We start from the raw sequence: 22,892 nt of genomic DNA on the forward strand, positions 1-22,892 counted from the left end.
ATGTGTTATTGACAAAACAATCCCTATGTTGCAAGCTTATCATGAGATCTGGACTTGAGTCACTTCATCTTTCAGGGACACCATTTGAACCCTAGATAATGACTGTCCTGGGAGTGGATAAAACCCAGGCATTGGACCTCTGTCCTGGGTGGAGGACAGGATTGGCTAAGTTCTTTACCTGTTGCTTGGCTCATCTTGACTCTGGCTCACTCTCATGTTTACCTTTTCCCTATGTTCTATGCTGCTAGCTCTGATTCCTGACTCTTAACCTATAATTTTCCCTATGTCCAAGTACATACAGTGTAGATAAGAATGTGAAAGGAGAGTCTGTTGAATTTTGGGTTTGCTTCTTCATGAATGAGTAGTTGGATGAATAACATGCACCACGGCCCTGCTCTCTGTTTCCAGCTGAGTAGGGAGATGCCACGAGCCTTCCTGAGCTTGACAAGGAAGCCCATCTGATATTTCTTCTCTGATTTTCCTCTGAGAACAGTCTGGGAGAGGGGAGGGACTTCTCACAAATTATTGTCACTGCTGCAGCTACTGTTGCTGTTACCAACCTCTCCCTTGGGGTTGAGCCAATGGGACTTCTGGGACATTTTCCATGAACCTTGGCAGAGGTGAGATGGGAGGGGTGAGGAGTCTCAGGAGAGAGGAGACAGGAGGAACTGGAGCCAGCAGTGAAGGCCTCCGAAGTGCAGTGGGAGGAGGTAAGTGGCATTCTTACACATGCTGGGTAATTCTTATGCATTCTAGGCTTCTAAGTTTATCAGGCTCCTTAAAATTAATGGACAGTCCCTGGAGCTCTCTGTGGGAGCATTCATCTGCCTCCAATTACAGCTTTTCCTCTAACTGCATGGCTAAAACCCCCACCTTTCCTTCAGCCTCTGCACCTCTTTCTAGCTCTTGGGTGAGGAAAGGCAGGATCTTGACAGTAAGACATCCCCTTGCTTGGTAAAACCATAGCTTTCTGCACTTCCTTGAAGGTATCATAAGCTCCCCTATCCAATATCTGTTCTCTACACAGTTGTTGTAGAGTGATCTTTGAGATCACAGGAGGGCAGCATTTATAATGTTGGCCAATATGTTGGATATAGGGAAACCAGCATTATTTTTACCTTATGTGAAATATGCCTACTGACTGCTGAACAAATCCTGCTTCTTATAAAAGATAACTTGCACTGAATATATTTAATGCTTATGTCTGGGATTTCTATCCCAGGGAGTCACAGCAGTGCTGAATAAACATGTGTGAATGAATGAAATGAATGAATATTTACAAGCTAATATTTTCTATTTTTTACAGCAAATGATCTAGAACCCTAGTGACAAGTTACATGTCAATTCCCAAGCCAAGAACAAAAGCTAGAGACAACAATGTAATGATTATAATAGTTCCCCCAAAAGTCTGCTGGCAGGAGATACTCCCTATTGATTATATTTCCATTATTATCAATGATATTTGGCAACTTCAGTAGCAATGGTGAGAGGCCTGAGTTTGTTGCCATTGTTTTTAGTAATATTAGGCAATTTTGAGTACTTAGTAAGAGTATTCAGAATCAAAGGTTCTCTAAAAAATGCAAAGCAGTGTATAGCTGAGCTTTGGGAAATCTCCATGCTGTAACTGTATTTTTCTACAATTATTTATAGCCTGGATATCTCTGCTTGTGTTTTTGTACTAATAACAGTGAACTAGAGAGTGGGCTTCTAATGAGACCCTCTCATAAGGTGTGACACAGAGGAGAGGGAGGAGAACTATTTCTATTTGTGGGGCCCTAATATCTGTGGTGATTAGGAGAAAAATGGTAACAACAGGAGACCTTGTGTTTAATCACAGTTTTATCTGGAAGATTTTGATCCAGGCTGTTCAATGCTAACACATGAGTAGAGAAGGTTCTATTTATTCCGATAAGAAAAATCACATTGATTAGTCTGAAGGGATTATGTAAAATGATTCTGAAAGGTTTTCTTAGAAAAAGGTGTAAAGTCTCCCATTTGTCTGAAATGTGCGTTAGAGATGTGCGTAGGGTGGAATGAAAAACGAAGTTTCACCGCAGGGAAGTGTGCTGTTTTATTCATGATTAATGAGTGAAGCCCGAGTGTCTGGGTTTGCTGCCTAGCAAACAAGGATTTGCTCACTTATTCTGTGAGAACTGATCAGATTGTGTTCCTGTCTGAACTTGGTTGTGTTGCCACAGGTGATGCTGATGAGAAAACCAGTAAAGAGATAACAGCTTCACAAATGACATTTTGCAGGCACCAGCCCTGTGGTCTTAGATGATTCTCCGAGGAGAAAAGACAGTTGTCAGGGTTAATGCTGGCCGTTGGGCAGTCAGAGAGAAACCAGTGCCCTAGCTGGTTGGTGCACAGAATGTCAGCCTGCGGACTGAAGGGTGTCGGGTTCAATTCCAGTCAAGGGCACATGCCTGGGTTGCGGGCTCCATCCCCAGTAGGGGGCATGCAGGAGGCTGCCGATCAATAATTGTCTCTCATCATAGATGTTTCTATTTCTCTTTCCCTCTCGCTTCCTGTCTGAAATCAATAAAAATATATTTTTTAAGAGAGAGACCGAGCGAGGACAATGGCAGTTCTGTGAATCTCTACTCCTGAGCCCTCCCTCCAGCCCAGTCCACCTCCCTGAATTGTGCCCTTCTTTCTGCCAGAGGAGTTTGAGCATCATCTCTACTCAAAAGCTTTCTGTAACCCCTCCACTTTCCTAAAGTACTTTCTGAGCATCTTCAGCCGTCACAGTCATCACATTGTAGTGACAGTAGTCCAATGTTCTAAGGTACTTTTAGGTCATGGATTCCTGGGGATGGTGTGGGGAAAATGTCTTAATTTCTGAGTGCCCTTGGTGTTTAAACTAAGGTGTTGGATTGAAGGTGCTGTTTCAGGCCATAGTTAGAAGCTTTCAGTTTTTTCCCTACTTCTTCTGAAATAATGAACGCCCCCCCCCTTTTTTTACTGCCTCTTTTCTTCTCATTTTTTTTCACTTGTTTTCAAATTTTCCTTTCCTATGAGAAGTGATGAGAAATTTTTGGATTGTAGGAGGCATGGATAGGGATGAAAATTAAGGATAAAATGAGAATGATCCTAGATACTTTCTACTGGTCCCTTTGGTATATAATTAGCCTGTTTTAATGGCAGACACTGGAGTTTGCAGGTGAGCTAAGAAAAACTCACTTGCAATAACATCACTTTGAAAGGTGAGTAAGAGAGGCAAACAATGCTCAATAGATCTGCATTTTGAAAAACTTTTACAATCCTTATTCAACTATTGGAAAGAATTGCATCACTTCACAAATAAAAAAGCATCAATTTCTCTCTATAAAGTCATTATAATGGCTTACCAATATGTTATTACCCATCACCCAAGGTGGACACAAATAGTAACAGTACTTAGTGAGATAAATGTTATCAATTTACACACGAACCTTTGAAGTTGAAAAGCAAAGGGATGCTTTTTTTTTAAACATCAGTACCTAGGGATGTTATGTAAAGGGAGTGCACCATAAGGGATGTAAAGTACAGACAGACATATTTTCTCATGCATGTTGGTACCTGCTTCAGTCTCAAGTATGAACTCCACTGTGTAGTAGGTCCCATAAACCATTATGCTGTGGGTGTGTGGGATGTTTCAGCAAGCTGGTTAGAAATGCATATTTGTTAAAATTAATTTTTAGAGAGAAAGGAAGGAGAGAGAGAGAGAGAGAGAGAGAGAGAGAGAGAGAGAGAGAGAGAAACATTGATTGGTTGTCTGCCTCCCATAGGTGACATGACTGGGGATCGAACCCACAACGTTTTGGTGCACAGGAGGATGCTCCAACTAACTGAGCCACCCAACCAGGGCAGGAATGCATTTTGTGTGTGTGTGTGTGTGTGTGTGTGTGTAATGCATTTTTGTGTGTGTGTGTGTGTGTGTGTAGCATATCGTGAGTAGTTTGTCCCAAGATTCACCTGTAGAACCCACGGAGGAATCCAGTGACATCACTGAGATATAACTAAGCTCATCTGCTGGTCTGTTAAGGGTATTCGGAGCCACACAGCCATTCATTCTTCCATGATGTAGTGGGGCCTGGCTTCCTCTCTGTCCCATTTGGAGTCAGGGTGGAGGATAATGAGAGGTCCTGGACATTTCTTGAGGAGCTGGGAAGGACATTCTGTGAGATTAGAAGGCATTGATTATTTAGGGCAGTTAGGCCTGGCACTGTATTTTCCTCCCAGACTCCTGTCCTACATTCTAGATTTCGCTGGCAGAGTCCAAGGGGAACCTGTGTGTGTGTGTGTGTGTGTGTGTGTGTGTGTGTGTGTGTGTATGAAAGAGAGATTGAGAGAGAGAGAGAGAGAGAGAGAGAGAGAGAAGAAAAACTTACAAGGACCCTTATTTCTTTGTAGCTGTGCCTAGTGAATTACAAGCCTTCTCTTTCTCAAATTCTCTACCTCTTCCCACATTAGTATGCATCACCATTTTGAAAGTTTCTACCCAACAATGTCACCCCAGTAAATTTAATAAAAAAAGTAAAATAAATAAAATTCAAGATGTACTAAATTATATTAAAGAAGAGTTAGTGATCTTGCTTATCTAGAAAATACAGTTAGTCACCTGCAACGTGAAAATTTAGATTCTGGAAATTCAGTTAGTCACCTGCAACATGAAAATTTAGATTCTGATTCTAATAAAATGAGAGTGATTAAGCTCTCTGGGTATACTCATTTTTTTCTTCCACAATTGATTATTTTCAAATCCTGATTTCCTTCTTATTTCATTACCTAGCTTTTCTTATTTTTTTTCCCCCTTCTGACTTTTTGATTTCTCTTTTTCCTGCCTTTGACCACTAGCTCTGTTGGTCACTTGAAGGACCACCATGTTCTCTATGGCCCCTGAAAGCTTGCCTGTGTGGCTCTCGCTGGCCAATACCAACTTATCTGATGATTCTAAATTTCTCTGCTCCCTCTGTTCAGTGATCAATGAACTCTATTTCTTGGTTGTTCAGACATCACATCACCCCTGTGGCACATTTCATGCTGCCTTGTAATTGCTCATAAACTGTCCCCTAACTCAAACTAGGGGCTCATTGAATGAAGAAACTGCATCTTCCTTAATGTAGTATCCCTCCAGTATGGCACAGGACCAGCACTTCATCAACCCTTGGTAAGAGTCTGTTGAATCAGTGAATGGATGAATGTTGAATTGATGAGTGGAGAAAAGATAGATCTGAATGAACAACTTTCTTAAAATAAGTTTTATTATAGTCAACACTCTTCTTTGGCTTTGTTCACAATGCCAAAATGTCCATGGAATTTCCCTCTGAAATAAGATTGTGATGTTTTCCTCTTCTCTCTGGTGACATAGTTTTTGTATCCTAATTCAGATGTCATCTGCCCAAGATATGTCTCTATTATTGAGTCTGACTTATAGAATGTTATGTACATCAGTGTGTATATATCAGGTCTAGAAGACATGGTGGCTTTCTCCTTAAGAAGAAATCATATATGCTAATGATCTCAGCTTCAGGCCATTCATGTGCCAAGGATCTGATTTGCATGGTTTTCCTTGGCATGGCTTTGAACTGCGTATTGTGGCTGTCTCAGCCAGTGCACCTGGTAGTAAGCACATGCAAGCAAAAATCCACCTTGATCTCCAGTAGATCAAATATCAAAGAGGAGGTTTTTTTTCTTATAATGACATTTTAATTTCAAATGTCATATTGATTTAATTGGATTAATATATATCTATGGAATATAATTTATTGTATCAACATATTATAAATTTAACTTTAACACAAAGTTGATGGAATTCAGCGAACTCAACATGGGACATGCCATTTCTCAGAATACTCACCAACAAAAGGAGGTCCTTTTGTCCCCTTTCATCTCTGTGATTTCATTGATTGAAGAACAATTTTCAATACTAGAACTACTAGATAGAGGCTACCTTAGTGGCATAAAAAGATACAGACATTGTCTTCATGAAGCCTAGAGTGTAAAGAACAGACAACCATTCAATAGATAAGTATATACAAGTAAGGTCATATTCATGTGTACTAGGGAGTAAGGGTTAAATTGGCTTTGTTCACAATGCCAAAATGTCCATGGAATTTCCCTCTGAAATAAGATTGTGATGTTTTCCTCTTCTCTCTGGTGACATAGTTTTTGTATCCTGATTCAGATCTCATCTGCCTAAGATATGCCTCTATTATTGAGTCTGACTTATAGAATGTTATGTACGTCAGTGTGTATATATCAGGTCTAGGAGACATGATGGCTTCCTCCTTAAGAAGAAATCATATATGCTAAGGATCTCAGCTTCAGGCCATTCATGTGCCAGTATCTGATTTGCATGGTTTTCCTTGGCATGGCTTTGAACTGCATATTGTGGCTGTCTCAGCCAGTGCACCTGGTAGTAAGCACATGCAAGCAAAAATCCACCTTGTTCTCCAGTAGATCAAATATCAAAGAGGAGGTTTTTTTTCTTATAATGACATTTTAATTTCAAATGTCATATTGATTTAATTGGATTAATATATATCTATGGAATATAATTTATTGTATCAACATATTATAAATTTAACTTTAACACAAAGTTGATGGAATTCAGCTAACTCAACATGGGACATGCCATTTCTCAGAATACTCACCAACAAAAGGAGGTCCTTTTGTCCCCTTTCATCTCTGTGATTTCATTGATTGAAGAACAATTTTCAATACTAGAACTACTAGATAGAGGCTACCTTAGTGGCATAAAAAGATACAGACATTGTCTTCATGAAGCCTAGAGTGTAAAGAACAGACAACCATTCAATAGATAAGTATATACAAGTAAGGTCATATTCATGTGTACTAGGGAGTAAGGGTTAAATACATATTTTTTGGGGAATATAATTCAACACATTATAGGAGTTAGGAGGGAGGAAACCGTTGCAACAGTTGAAAGTTGATAAATGGACAGTTCTGTGATGTGGTTTGGAGGAGGAATCAGTAGCATTTGGCAATGGATTGCATAAATATGGGGGAAATGGAGAAGTCAAAGACCACTCTCAAATTTCATATTTGAACAGCCTGGGCAGTGTGGTTCAGTGGATGACCCATGAACTAGAAGGTCACAGTTCAATTCCTGGTCAAGGCACATGCCTGGAGTTGCGGGCTCGGTCCCCAGTGTGTGTGTGTGTGTGTGTGTGTGTGTGTGCAGGAGGCCAATCAATGATTCTCTCTCATCATTGATGTTTCTATCTCTCTCTTCTTCTCCCTTCCTCTCTCTGAAATCAATACAAAAACATATTTTAAAAAATGTATACTTGGACAATTGGGCTGATGGAAGTTCCATTTAGTGATATGGGGAAGTCTGGAGAGAAAGATCAGGTTTAGGGAAAGATCATGAGGGCAAATGTGAAGGCGAGAAGTTGAAGATGTTCTTGAAATATCAAGTAAGTGTTGGAATATAGAATTAAAGGAGATATTAGATTTGGAGATACAAATTTGGGAGTCCTTAGGGGTGGGTGGTCTTGGAAGTGATGGGAAGAGTGAGAACTCATAGAGTAAGAGTGAGGAGAGTAAAGGGACCAATATTTAGAGCATAAAGGGAACAGGAAAAGCCAGCAAGGAGACTAAGAGGACATGGTATAAGCTCTGTCTGACTTTTATCCACCTCAGAGGAAAATATCTGTGGACATTGGCAAGTGCAGGAAACTAAGTGTCAGAATGCCAGAGTTTTGCTGATACACCTAACCTGGTCTGTGGTTTTGAGCATTTTTTCCTCTTTACAACTAGGTGCTATGATCACTGAGACTTTTTAAATAGGCATGTCAAATACGGGTTTTATTAATCTTTGCCTTTTCATATACAAAAAAAAGAGTTATTTCATGTGATGACATATTTCACTACATTCAGCATAACACATTCTAGATTGATATTTATTTCTCAGTTATCATGTATTTGGTCAAAACAAGAGTTATATGAATACAACAAGAGGGTATTTTTGATTAAACATTGAATTACACTTTTACCTATAACATAAGCCAATTCACATCTTGTGAATGAACAGGTTGATGAGATTTGTTGGAGGTTAGGTCATATCCTTATTTTTAGATAGCGTCAGAAAAACAATGGAGTGGGGAGAATCCAGCAATTGTGGTCTAGTGTTAAAATTATTACATCACCTTGGGGTTTGGGTGAATTGTGGTTAGTCACAGACTCACTTTATAATTGTTTGTGAAAGGAGTGAAATTATGGATGAAAATCCTGCTTTAGAAAGAGACTGAGCAACCTAACTAATAATGCATAAACTTCTACTTTTCATTCTCAAAGTGTCGACATAATTTTTTTCTGAGATTCTTCACAGAGTTGTTGAAAATTTGTCACCTTCATTCAGCTTTGTGCTTCAAAATTTCCTACTACTAATTCATTTTTAAACAAATGTAAATAGTATTCTAACAAGTAGAAAAAATTGAGACATCTCTCAGAAAGAAATTTTCTCACTAGAATAAACTGTTCTATAGGGTTTCTGTTGTTACTACTTAAAAATTTAAACATTTTTCAACCTAAAATGATGCTATGGTTGCGCTGGTCTAACTTTTAATATTTAAAAAATTGGAAAAGAATCCATTTTAAATTTGTGAAGGTGTCTAAAATAAGCTTTTATTATCCTAGTGGAGGCCCAGTGCACTGGAGGGGAGGTCCTCAGCTCGGCCTGCCCCCTCTCACAGTCCAGGAGCCCTCAGGGGCAGGAGGCGACCCGGCAATCAGGGGAAGGCGACACCCCATCACACCTCTGCTGCTGCCACTGCCGGCAGCGCAAGCCTCAGCCAGCCCTGGTTACCTAAGCCTCGGGTGGCCCTGGGCCGCTGGGAAGCCACCATCTGAGGCTTGCCTGCACCTCGGGCCGGCCCTGGGTGGCTGGGGGTCGGAGGAGACTGGGGGACTCTGGAGGCAGGAGCCCTGGTGGGGCTGAGGGAACTGGGTGCTGCCATCTTGTGGCTGTGGGCTCTGCCATCTTTGAGGGCGTGACAGTCAATTAGCATATTCCCTCCTTATTGGCTGTGGGCGCCGCCATCTTTGCGATGGTGTGAGGGTCAATTAGCATATTCCCTTTTTGTTAGATAGGATATAATAAAAGCCTAATATGCAAATTGTCCCCACTGGCGGGAGTTCGACCTACTGGGAGTTAGATGTGCGCTGACCACCAGGGGGCAGCATGGAATATAGCAGGCGGGTGCGAAGGGAGGCCCGGCTGGAAGCTGGCAGCCGCTGAGGACCCTACCTAGCATGAATTTCATGCACTGGGCCTCTAGTTTCAAAATAATCCTGGTGCAGTCACAGTCAGAAGCTAAATTCATCCAATGCTTGACCTAAAGAATGATTGCTAGTCAAATATAAATAGCTGATGTTAAGGTGTTTTGGGAATATAAAGCATTTAAAAAACAGAAAGTCAGGGAAGAAGACTAGGGGCTAACAAACCATAACCTAGGTGAGTTGCGAGTTTGGTTGAGTGGGGTAGAGATTACTGACTGTAGGCAAAAATTACTGTAGCTATTTTTCTTTGTTAAAGATTATATCCTTTGAATATACACTCACTAACATACTAAATTAAAGACTAATTTTTGATGGCTTAAATCCTAACATCTCACCATGCCATGCTTTGGAAATTCCATGACTTGGGAGCATATTCCAGGCCATGGAAGCCAGAAAAGAACAAGTTTGACCTGTGTTTCTAAATGGGTCACTGTAGAGAATTGCATTATAATACAATTACAATTGAGTAGTACTTCCTAAGTTATGAAAACAGAAACTCTGCATGCCATTTATATGCTCAGAGCCAAACTGAAGGCAGGGCCCAGAGTGAAACTTATGCAGCTTTCAGTGTAAAAGAGGGTTTCTCCCAAGACTCAAACTCTGTGAGGCCTGGCTGACTGGATAGGCTTAGGTGAATTTTTCTCAATTACTTACAGCCTTGGTTACCTAATCTGAGAAGCAGCTACATCTCTATTCTTTTCTAGCTTGTATGTTGCAAGTCTTGTATCTTTGAGGTTTGAAAGCCAAATTTGTCTTCTCTCTGATTCATATTCAAGTAAATATTGAGTGATTGAATGGTTTGGCCCTTTCTTGAAGTCAGGTCTGTGCTTATTTGAGTCTGGCTGTCCCTGTTCAGTGTCTACATCTCCTGTACACAGTTTCCTGCTCCTCCCAGGCCACTGATTGCGTTGTCCTGAGGAACCAGATCCTAGTATTGCTTCCAAGAGGTGCTGTACTAGAGCACCAAGGCTATTCTCCTTAAAGTGACATGTGACCCAGTATGCTTTTGAAATCACATCAATTAATGTCACTCTGTACTGGGATCTTTTTCTTGAAGAATAAGTCTAAAATTCCTGTGAAAAATTAAATAAATCAAAATAATCAAGAATGTTTTGAAAAGAAGAAACAATTAAAAAAAATCTTTATTGTTGAAAGCGTTACATCGGTCCTCCTTTTCCCTCCATTAACCTCTTCCACTCCTGTCCCCACCCCCTGGCCCTCAGATTGTCTGTGTCCACGGGTTATGCATATATGCATAGAAGTTCATTGGTTAATCTCTTCCCACTCACCTTCCCCTGCCTTCCCTCTGAGGTTCAACAGTCTGCTCAAGAAGAAGCAAGTTTGAGGGCCTTGTTCTATCAAATGCTGAAATATAGTATTATTAAACAGTTTTAATTAATAAAAAAGTGGACAGGTTGATGGAACAGAATATAGCTCAGAAATTTACATGGTTAAAATTGAACTTGTGATGAATAGGAATCATACACATTTGGGGGAAAGAGTTTAAAGAAATAATAGTAGAGTAGTTAATTATTGTTATAATTAGATATATAGATTTTCATTTCATAGCAAAAAACTGTACAAGGAAACAAAAATGAAACAAACCAAACTAGCAGAAGATGTGGGTAATCAGGTACTGAATCTCAGAGAAGTTCTAAACATAAGAGCAGAAGAAGAAATAATATATTTTTAAGTACAAAGAAATATAAAATAGGAGTGAGGAGGGAGAAGAGTGACTCGGTGGAGCACAGAGGACATTCAGGTCAGTGAAACCATTCTGTATGATACTATATTGGTGGATACATGTCAACTGTTTGTCCAAACCCCTAGAATGTACAACACCAGGAGTGAATCCTAATGGAAACTCTGGACTGTGGGTGATAATGATGTGTCAGTGGAGGTTCATTAGTTGTAACAAATGTATCACTCTGGTGGGGGACATTGATCATGTGAAGGCTAATGCATGTAAGGAGCAGGGAGTATTGAGGAAATCTCTTTACTTCCTGCTCAATTTTGCTGTGAACCTAAAACTGCTCTAAGAAATAAAGTTTATTTAAAACTAAACAATTATTCTGTGAGCTGCCTGTTCATGTCTTTTTTTACATTTTTTTCTATTAACTTTTTGGTACGCTGTGCTCCTCATGCTTAAGAGTTTTTATACATATTAGAGACATAAAACTTCGTGGTATGTGTTATGAATACTAGTATTTTCCCCAGTTTGGCTTGGTTTTGGTATTTTCTGACATACACAAGTTTTAATTTTTATTTTGTAGTCAAATTTATCAGTCTTGTCTTTTCTTTTTCTGGATCTTAAGTCATAGTTAGAAAGCCTTTTCCACAACAGTTAAAGAGGAATTGACTTATATATATTTATTCTAGTACATCTATGGTTTTATTTGATCCCTAATTCATTTGGAGTTTATTACTAGGTATGGGATGAGATGTAGATATCATTGTATCTTTTTCAGAGTTGTTTATTTAAATATCCTTTTTTATCCTATTGATTTGAGATGTTGCCTTTATCACATTCTAACTTTCCATAGGTATTTGACTATAACTCTGGACTTTCTACTGATTTTTGTAGATTAACTTTATACCTGTTACTTCACTAGATTCTTTTATCATTTGACTTGTTTTTTAAAAATATATTTTTTTTATTGATTTCAGATAAGAAGGGAGAGGGAGAGAGATATAGAAACATCAATGATGAGAGAGAATCATTGATGGGTTGCCTCCTGCATGCCCCACACTGGGGATGAAGCCCGCGACCCAGACATGTTCCCTGAATCGAAATTGAACCTTGACCTCCTGGTTCATAGGTCAAAATGTTCAAACGCTAAGCCATTCTTATCATTAATTATGTATGGTTTCCCACGTATACTCTTACAACATCTATAAATAATTTGACTTATTTTTTGGCCCACTCTTATTCTTTGATTGACTTGCTAATTTAGTCAGTGTTATGCTCAGTAGTAGCAGAGATAGTAGGCATCTTTTTTTTTTCTTAAATGTTTTTAAAATGTTCTTATTATGAATGGGTATAGGATTGTGTCAATGGCTTTTTCATCCTATGTTGAGATAATCATATAAAGCAGTTCCAACTTCCTATGTGAAAAAGCACAAGCTTTCTGAGTCCTATTTTTTTCATATTGTAAAATGGGACATTTAGACTTAAATGAGCTCTAAATTTCCTTTCGCTGATTATATGCCTATCTATTCATAAAGAAAGAGTGGATTTATGTTTATCTCCCAGGTCACTGAATTTCTAGAATTAATTAACAATTATGTTGAGATTTAAAAATAACACTGCAAGTAGAAGAATATAGATAGAATGTAGTTTTAAAGCAGTCATTGAGAACCAGAACAATGATTTTAAAGGATAAGAAAGTAAAAGCTTATGGGAAAAAAATAAATACATTGTTTACATTTAACTTTCCACTGAAACTGTTCAAGGGTAAAACTCAATAAATCTGGAGATTCAAAATATTTGCTTTTCATGAAAGATAATGATATTCAAGATGAGGTAAAAAAAATAGTTCAGGAAGTCAAATGGGACCAATTATGGCATTTATTTGGGAAGTAGAAATTCTGTGGTGGAAAAGGAACTCTAATTTGCTTAAGAAATTAGAATTGGATTTCTTTTAGAAAACCTCCTACCTATGTGTTCATAAATATCATAAAACTGAAAGAGTTCAAATAAAAAAAGGTCACGAATAGGCAATAGTGATGACTAAATCTTTTCGGAATTTGCCATTCATTATTCTGTTGTGATCATGATATTGTGATAAAATGACATGGCACAAATAAGTGAAACCACTCAGACCTCCAGTATTTCAAATTCTGATGGGAAGAGATCTTAGAAAGTTCCAAAGATTGTGTTCATTTAAATGTCCAAGGGAAATACTGTATAATAGTATCTATAGCCAACTGAAAGCTAAGTTTATTCATTTCAAACATAAAAGAGAAGAAGAAAGTGGAGAAGGTAGAAAGAGAAGAGAGGGTAAATATTTACATGTAAATAACAGATGTAGACTAATTGAATTCTTTTGTGCTCTGCTCATAGTGAAACAACAAAGAATACCTCAAGAAGTAAAAATAGACCTAACATTCAAAGCATTTACAATGAATTCACCATGACACAACATGCAATTAAGTCATGGAACTCGCTACTACAGGATTTTATTCAAATAGATAACTTAGATTAGAATGATTAGATATGGTAAATACAGTTTATAACAAAATATCAGTTTCTGCAGTTCAGAACAAATAAAACACCAAACACACAAATAAAACACAGTGACTTTAGCTTTCAGGGAATATTTGAATATATTTTAGGATGTGAAGGAAATTTCTCTTGACTAATGTCTTATTGGTATTTTATTGATGGATTTTAATAATTATCCCCCGCCCCAATAGTGCTCCGGAATGAAAGGCAGAAGTGATATAGTATGAAATTCATTGCTTTTCAAAGAGGAAGGTCAAGAAGTAGCCATAAATGTATTATAACAATTAATTCCCCATCTCAATTGTGCAAAGAGAAACTTCAGGGGAGAAAGGTGAAAAAAATTTTATGTCAATGAATACAAGACAGTCTAGTGTAGTGAGAAGAATAAGAATTTTAGAGGCCTGAAGACCTTCATTCCAATTTCCCTAAACTTCTCTCACCTTTGCTTCTGCCTCTTCACACCCTTGTTATGTCTTTAAATGTAGTAATTTCCCAAGGAGTCTTCCCAATGAGTTCTTCTTACTCTGGACTCTGTGACTGAGAATCTCATTCATGGTTTTAATTATAAGCTGTGTGTAAAAGGCACCCAAATTAGTATCTCTATCACCAACCACTTTTATATATGGACCTGAATTTCCAGCTACTTTTCCAACTGGATGTCATATGGGCATCTCAAACTCAATATATCCAAAGCAGAGCTTATTATTTCTTCTCCCACTGTCATTCATAGTCCTACTCCAGAATTTTCTGTCTCTGTTAATGACATCCTCATTCATCCAGGCAACAGAACCTGAAGTGCCACCACCCTTTGCCATTGCCTTACTAAGTATTTGCTAGCTATTTCCAGAACACATCATGTATATAAATTCCCACAAGTTTTTACTCATGCTATTCTCCCTGGCATGCTTCTCATCTTTATTTTCCAAGTTCCAGATAAAATGCTTGCTCATTGGTGAGACCCACTTCCAATGAATTATGCCTTCATCCATGCTTTCATTGGTTTCCCTTCCTGTCATAACAGTTATTCTACTCTAGGTCATTTTATTCATTCAATAACATTTATTAAGGCTGATATTATCATAAACATGAGGGAAGAAAGAGAAATAAGTCTTGGTTTCTTGCCTGAAGGAGTCTTCTGGTATCTAGAATATAGACAACATATAGACTTACAATGGTGGGCATCCCCATGTTAAACTTGATTAAATATTTTTTAATCTTCAAAAAATGAAAAAAATGTTGTTCAGGTAGCTGGAGAACCACCACAAATAAAAACTTCCTGAGATGGGCAGTCATGACATCAAAGCTATGTGGCAAAACTCCCCTTTCCTGTGGAGTTAGTATGAGAATGATTGTGAGAAAGCAGCGTTTGCATCACAGACACTGGGGTTTCCCCTAATTACTTACTAAATTACTCCCTACATAGGTAGGACATACACAGTTTGAAGCAGAAAATTCTTTGGGTCCAAATAGAACATTTTTGTTTTATTTCCCGGCCTTCTGTTGGGAAAAGTGAATATTTTTATTCACTTTATACCATACCTTTAAAGAGAAAATATGGCTAGTGGTTTCAGATGAAACCTTCATATAAACTGTTAAAGATGGGAAATTCATTAATAGGAAAGAAAATAGGTTGTATGTTGGTTCAGTAGTTCCTCAAAGTGCCTATTTGTAATTGTTCACTTAATTGAGGCAAGGACATATAAGAACAATGCTTATGCATGGGCATCTGTGGGTATAGTGGGTGAATGAAGAAACACAGAAGAATCTCTGTTATTCACCTGGTCCCAAGGATAAGCCTTAGCCAAGGAAACTGTGGGGGTGATAAGCTCTGGAAGATGTAGGTGCAGTAAGCATCTCTGCTAGATCCTGTCAATAAGGTGTAAGAGTGAGGAAGCAACCTCCTTCTGATTTCTTAATGCAACCAAATGAAGGTGCTGACCCCTACCTGGGGGTCTGTAAGGGCACCAGGAAGTAGTATTCTTAGCAAGGACACTGGTGCTCTCTCAATGAGTACCAGAAACAGTGACAAAGGTGAGGAATCCTAAAAAATCCTAGAGATTGAGGATGTTGATGAGAGTACCTGAACAGAGGAGAAATAAGGAAGACCTATGTGATGGCTATAGGTGATGAGCAAACTTCATAGCAAGCTTCAGTTCTGGGTAAATAAGTGAGGACAAGAGACAGCCAAATTTAGGTTATTAAAATTCATGTGACCTTATCTGTACTCTGGAACTGGTAAGGCCCGTGGAAATTTGGGTTATCACTGTACTGCAAGGGAGAAGAATGTATACGACATGCTAGTTCCCATGGCTGAGTTTCCTTCTCAGACTTATGTCACTTTGGGATTGGTTAGTTGGGAGTAAACACAGTAGTAGGAGGGTTGTCTGGATTAAAGTGGGGGAGAAAACAATGGCGAGAAGAGCTTTAATTATGGCTGACTGGTAATTCCAGGAGGATTAGCCATTTTGTATGTCACTCAGGTATCTTGCCTTTTACCTACTGGACATCTCACCACTTGGAAGTCCTTTATCCCTACAATAGGTAGATAATAGAAAGGATGTGACTTTAAAATATTTTCGTTCATTCTAGTCAATGCTCACTGTAATCAGAATATAGAGAACAGAAAAATTGATTTGTAAGCATATATTTTTCATATTAACATCAATCTTCTCCATCAGAAAATTTACTGCAATCACTAAATCAGATTAATTTTTAGGCATTATTTGTGGCTTCATTTTCCTCTGTTATATTACTCATAAACCATCATGGAAGTAAGCAATAGCTGCTCTATTTGATTTTGGAGAAGCTCCAGGATACCCTTCATCCTGGAAAAGAGGCAAAACTAGATGAAATTGAGAAGCAACTCTAAGATGATGGTCCCTGCAGATTCCAATAGGTTTTCAAAATAGAGGACCCAGTCATCTGGGTAAGCACTGGCTATGATTTAGAAAACATTCATCCAGAAGAACCGGGCTTGCTGTTCCTCCTGTGCATAGCAGATGCAGGTGGGTGCAACTTCTAGCTCAACGATGTGATCCTGGTGCCAAGACTGGCATGCATTCCTCTCTGAGGCATGTTCTAATGGCAAAGGTCCTAACCTACCTCTGCCTAGACCTGACCACTTTTCAAAGGGAAAACCCACTTGAGTAAACCCTGGCTTATACTATAGCAGGGAGGGTCTGAGTGTTGCAGATGTGACTTTCCATTGCTAGGTCAGAAGGGTGGGGAAGAGGCTGGCAGGGTAACAAGAATGAACTAACACCCCAAGTTTCAGCTCCTATCTGAAGCTGCTCACTGCAGGTAAGCGTCCAGGTGAGATTACTAACCTGACAGATAGGTCTCTGGAAAATTCCAAGTTAGAGAAAACTGGGAAGAAGAGGGAATCGGGGAAGGATGGAGAATAATACAAAGAGAAGCCACAGCCGAAATAGTTTGGGGTCCAGATGAACATCTGAGTTTGAGGAATGATGAAAATATTGTATTAAATCCAATTTTAGGTCTCTATGCCAAAAGTCTTTACACAGGATAGGGTCGGAAGAAATCAGACTACAAGAGCTCAATGACACATTGTGATAACATTGCACACTAAACTCCCAGAGTCACTGCTATCTTGCTTTAGTCAAGTGATGCTTCCTCTCACAAGCAGAGGTATGTGCTGGCACAGGCTGATAAACACTGTGGACCCTGACATTCTTTGGTTTGCCTACATTAAAGCCATTGACATTGGAAGAACAGAGATGGCAAGTTATCTCTTAAATCTGATTCGCACGCAAACTAAATGAACCTCATAGTGACCTCCTTAGATATTAGTTTGAAACCTGGTGCAAAGGCTAAATGTTGTTAAGCTTCTTTAGGGACAGCACTTATTCTGACACAGGGAAACCATCCAAGAAGCTAGGCCTACACATCAACAAACAGGGGCTTGGGCAGGGTGTAGATTGTACCTAAGGACAGCCTTTAAAACCCAATTCTAAGGATTTTAGAAAAAGTATCAGTTTCGAGGTGCTTTCTGGGTTTCATGAGATGGTAGTTCATCAGACTACCATCCAGTTCTTCATTGTCACCTTCTTAAGTGTGTGGGGAAAACGTTTACCTGTGAGCAAGAACGGGACCACGTTGGGGAAGGAGATTCGATTTTCATCATTGTTTCTACCAGATGCAGTGTGCACACATTATTGATTTGCATATTCAAATAGGCTGCTCCTATCTCTGCTGCCTTAGGTGAGAGATAAGCTCATTACTGAATCTCGAGAAAAAGAGAAAATGGCCAGTGATCACATTCAAAGCCTGAAATCTCTCCAGGTGGCTCCTCTGGAGGAATTGCTCTTCTGGGGAGGCAGCCTGTGTCACCGCCAGGAATTCTTGTCAGGTTTTGGAGTTGCCAGAGGGAGTACCCTGAGCGCTGGTTTCTGTCATGTGTCATGTCTGTCAGTCTTCCTGGTTTTATTTCTCTTTTTTTTTTTTGGCATTTTTTCTTTACTTCACTGCTACTCTGCTTATCCTTGGCTCAGGGTCCCAGCCCATCCTCCATCAACACCTGCTCTCAGGAGATCTATTACTAGTTACATACAAGCGCTGTGATCCTGTCTCTGAGGTATCTTATTTCTTTATATTTTTTGATAGACTTTTAGAAATTATAAAATACAACTTGGACACATCAAAGTGCATTCAATATGGGCCTGCAGCTTAACAAATATAACATTGCCAGCTCTTTCCCCCATCCTTTTACCAATAAAATTCTCCCTTCCCATTAGAGGCAAGTAGAGGCAATCATGTCCTTAACTAGCCTGCCCATCCATGTAAGCATCTTTAAAAATACAATTTTTCTTGGCTTGATCTTTTCATAGAGGGGACCCTGCTGTGTATTATTTTGTTCCTTGACTTGGTTCCTAAGCCTGACTTCTAACTGTAGCGTGGGACCCCACATATCTCCTTTCATAGTGATTTCGAGTATCAGTGAGCAGATCTGGACATATTTTGGGGTGTCAGGAATACATTCAGTGTGTCTCAAGACATGAGAATGGAATGACCATGTGATGACGTGGAGCATAGATTTGGGGTGCCCCAGGTAAGCGATGGTCTGGGGAAAGCCCTGGAAACTGTGGCAGACAGGAGGGAACCATCCCAGTGGGAATTTCACCAAGACTGGAAGGTTTCCAGGATGTGGGACTTTTGGTGCTAAAACCAGGAAAGTCTCAGGCAAATGAGGTCATGTTCGTCACCTTGTCCTTCCCTCCACATATCAACCTCCAGGCTGCCAGCCATTGCCTCTCCCTGCTCTTGACTCTGAGCTTTCACTCACAATTGTCCTCTACTCCTAAAAGCTCTCCCAACTCCTGAAATGAAAATCCTTCTGATGAAGCCAGTGTATTATCTGCCTCAGATGGATGGAACTATCACACTGAGGGGTAGTAGCAGTAAAACCCAGATTCTGGGAGGTAAATGCTATAAAAATGGCTGAAATGATCCAACTTTGTATGTTGTAGGGTAATAACATGTAATACAATACAAATGCTGGCTAAGTGAGCATGGAGGGCAGGTGGGAAGGGTGAAAATCATTGAAGGTCTATCCTGCACCAAACGCCATGCTGGTGATTATGTACTTACATGCACATGTATGACATATGTACAAAGATGCATTTAAAATGAAAACATAATATAATTGATATAATTTATTTGAATTCTTATTTTCTGGATGAGAAAATGGGGGCTCTGAGAAATGAAGTTACTTGCTCCAGGTCACACAGCTACTAGAGCTGCTGAGTTGGGATTTGACCTTCACCTAGTATTTTATCCTTCATCTATGCCAAGCTTATATATTATCTAAGGAGTGAGGAGTCCAAATGAGACTGAAAAGCTTATGTAAAACAGCAGCTACCTCCCCTCCCCCTCCCCCTCTGTCTCCCACTTAACAGGAGCAGCAACTTTCAATTGCCTTTTTTTAAAAAAACAAAACAAAAACAAAACAAAACAACTTTATTGAAATATGATTGATTCATAGCGATGGTTTCAAGGGTGTACGTATACTTATCTCCAATCTCAATTACTTTTAATGCTGCTTCTTGTATCTTCCTCCAGGAACCTAAATAACATGCCAATGCTGGCCTTTTAGGCTTTTCACATTTAGACACTCGCTACAGACCTCTTTTCATGGAAAGACCATTGCCTCTTGGATGCTCTGTTCCCCACACTCCCACCCCACAGTCTCCTCCTAATACCCCTACAGAGATATATCAGAAGTTTGCTCAATAAAACATATTTAAATCATTACAATGAAGAGAATATTATCCACAGATGAACTATAAAGGGTGGTATGATATACATTTCACAGTGTAATTTTTGTTTTCTTTGGAGTTATTATCATTTTTCTTGTTTTTTTTTTGTTTTTTTTTTTTGCTTGTTTGGTGTTCACTAATGTATTCCTTCTGATGGGGGTAGATAGCTCTCCAAACACATATCCCTCTGATAGAATATTCACCTTAGAGAACTTCAAATGGTAAGGGTATTCTATTTTAGCATTAAAGCATACAGTTAAAGGTAGGGGTGTCCTAGCTGGTTTGGCTCAGTAGATAGAGTGATGGCCTGCGGACTGAAGGGTCCTGGGTTTGATTCTGGTCAATGGCACATGCCTGGGTTGTGGGCTCGATTCCCAGTGTGGGGCATGTAGGAGGCCGCCGAACAATGATTCCCTTTCATCATTGATGTTTCTATCTCTCTCTCCCTCTCACTTCCTCTCTGAAATCTATAAAAATATATTAAAAAAATAAAGTTAGGGTGGGCAAATGCGTGTAGAAATAATGTGTAAGATAAAGTCCGAAACACTATGTAAAGTAAAACCTTTCTCTCCTGAAACAGTCAGCTCACTTAACTCCCACAAATCCAGCAATCTCCAATTCCCCAGGCAGAGCTGCGCTTTCCCCCCACCCCACCTCCTCCAGCACTTAGCTCTCTTAATTCCCCTAGGACTGATGCTTCTCTGTGATAGTTATGTTTAGCTATGTTATGTTAGACTAGGAAACCTTGAAGGTGAGGCTCTGCCATATTCCTCATTAGGCACCAGAATTGGAGGAGGAGGAGGAATCGAACAAACAATAACTAAAATCAGCTCTTGAATTTGAAAAGCATACCTTTCCACATATAAAAATACCAGTTGTACCACAATGCATGAATATCTACACATACAGTAGGAAAGTACTATGTGATATTAATATCAAATTAAGTAAAATTTCATGCCGAAATTTGGTTCATTACAAAATATCTATTTTGACTACTTTGAAAGGGATCTGTAGCTAATACTCTACCCACTTCTTTTAATTTGCTCCATAAAGGGCCTGAACACAAGTCCATCTTAATGACATTATTTAAAACTACCATGGTCATCACAAAAGGAAGTAGGGAGTGTCTGAGTCAGAGGCTTTATATTTCACAGTCGTGCATGGAACTCTTTCAGACTCACCCAACCAGCTGCTAACTTCCTCTATGAAGAGAGTAAGGTAAATATTTCTGAAGCCCATAACTTAAAAGTCTTTGCAGACACTGTTGAGTGAGAGAGAGGCGAAAGAGAGCAGTGAATGAATCATGCTCCTTCTCTGTATCTGAGAGTCTAAACTCATTTAATGATATCCAAATTGTTGCCTGGTCATGTTCTCAACTTCTCTATCTCATGGCTTTGTCTATGGCTGACTTTCTGTGGTGTCCTGGGAGCACGGTGTGCAGGGGATCAGGCCAGCTGAACACTTCATGTTCCACTCTTCGAATGATAAATAGCATTTTGGGAATTATGTACAAAGCTAGACTCTATATTTCCAATGTTCTTAGTTAAGGCATTGTAGGTTGAAAATATACTAATTTTTGAAATTAGAATTGAACTCTGTTTTAATTGCATAGCAAAGTGCACATCTGATTAGGGATTCGTCAATATTTGAAACCACATTTTTAATATTAATGGAAAGATTAGAAAATATTTGTGTAAAGGAGTAACTATTTATAGCACTTAACTTATATGGTAATGATAAAAATTAAACATGCTAAATAGTAATTATTCATTTTTTTCTCCAATCTGTGTATTTGGTTTGGTAGATACAGGAGTTTTATTCTCATAGTAATATTCCATGAAATATGATTACTTTTCCTTTTACAGACAAAATTATTCTAAGATTAGATAATATTTTGATCAAACATTTAAGGCACATAATTGATCAATTAAGTATAGTAAGTTTGGGTACATGAAATATCATCATTGTAAGTTCATGTTTTATTGAATGTGGTTTGTCTCTGTTTTTTCTTATGCTTTATTTAACAATTACTTTTCTTTATTTTTATTAGATTTTTAAAAATGCTTTAGTGAGTACATACTTATTCTTTTGTGTTGACAATAGGAAGAAAGGGATAAAGCATTTCTTGGATTGAAACATATCATAAGTAAGCAAATAGGCTTCAGGCTTCTGTGGACTTCTAGGTCCTCAAGTCTGATGTTTGGGATTGAAAACATGAGATGTATTAGCTTGAAAATTATAAATTAACTACATATCAATATATTAAGCTAAAGTATTTATGTAAGGAACATAAGAATATGGTATACTTGCAGTAAAATATAAAGTTAATAAAAAGCCAAGTTCTTACCATATGAAAATAATTTTCCTTCATTGCTATGTCCTGACAATGGCATATGAGGTAGTATCATATGATATCTTTTCTGTAGCTTAACATTATTTATTTTTCTTTTCACTTTCCTTTAGTTAGTTAACTAGGACCCAAGTCATCAGGTACTTGTTGATGGCTTGTTGAATTTTGCTGTTTTTTTTTTTCAAAGAGTTGGTGTGAAAAGAAATTATAGGAGAAAGAAAAAATCAGTTTTGGTACCATGTTAACATTTATTATCTGTCCCCTGATGGAAACCTAGGTGTAAAACAATTAAGTCAGCCTTGAACATAGTTCTCTGTTTGCCAACGAGATTCCAACTTTATGTCAGATGAGAAGAAAAGTATCTTGCTTTCATTTCTGGAACCTACAGTGAACCAAATAAAGCTTATCACATCAATTATATGACGTGAACATACTTTTTGGTATTTATTTTCAACATGTATGCACAAGATTGCTTAAAGATGTATTATCTAGTGCCATTTATCATTTTAAAAGCCATTGCTAGAGAATTGATAATGGTCTAGGAATGTCTTGGTTCATATGTCTCTGTAATGATTATTTTTCTAGTATGGTTTCTTTGCCATAAAACTTACCTAAGTGATTTAAAAAAATGTACTTGATACCTGAATCCACATATTTCTGTGTAGTTTCTTTCCTGTTATGTATGTTTTGTGAAAAGTTACCAGAATGACTAAAAGGTTAGAAACTGAAAATTTGTGATTATTGCTTAGAAAGT

The 22,892-nt window shown here is 38.6% G+C and overlaps 1 protein-coding gene across 3 annotated transcripts in view; it reads left to right on the forward strand.

Moving 5' to 3' along the window:
• The first annotated feature begins 366 nt into the window (after nt 1-366).
• The window catches only part of SERPINB7 (serpin peptidase inhibitor, clade B (ovalbumin), member 7), a 43,613-nt gene continuing 21,087 nt past the window's right edge, over nt 367-22,892 (forward strand). The window contains exon 1 of one of the 3 annotated variants that reach the window (XM_005861544.2): nt 367-710. The gene's annotated coding sequence lies outside the window, so the exon portion shown is untranslated. Of the gene's footprint in view, nt 711-5,131; nt 5,153-20,899; nt 21,007-22,892 lie in introns of those variants that run through there. The other 2 variants (XM_014535875.1, XM_014535874.1) reach the window with 2 other exon arrangements.

The sequence above is a fragment of the Myotis brandtii genome, unplaced genomic scaffold (genome assembly GCF_000412655.1).
Source record: "Myotis brandtii unplaced genomic scaffold, ASM41265v1 scaffold154, whole genome shotgun sequence".
Lineage (NCBI taxonomy): Eukaryota > Metazoa > Chordata > Mammalia > Chiroptera > Vespertilionidae > Myotis > Myotis brandtii.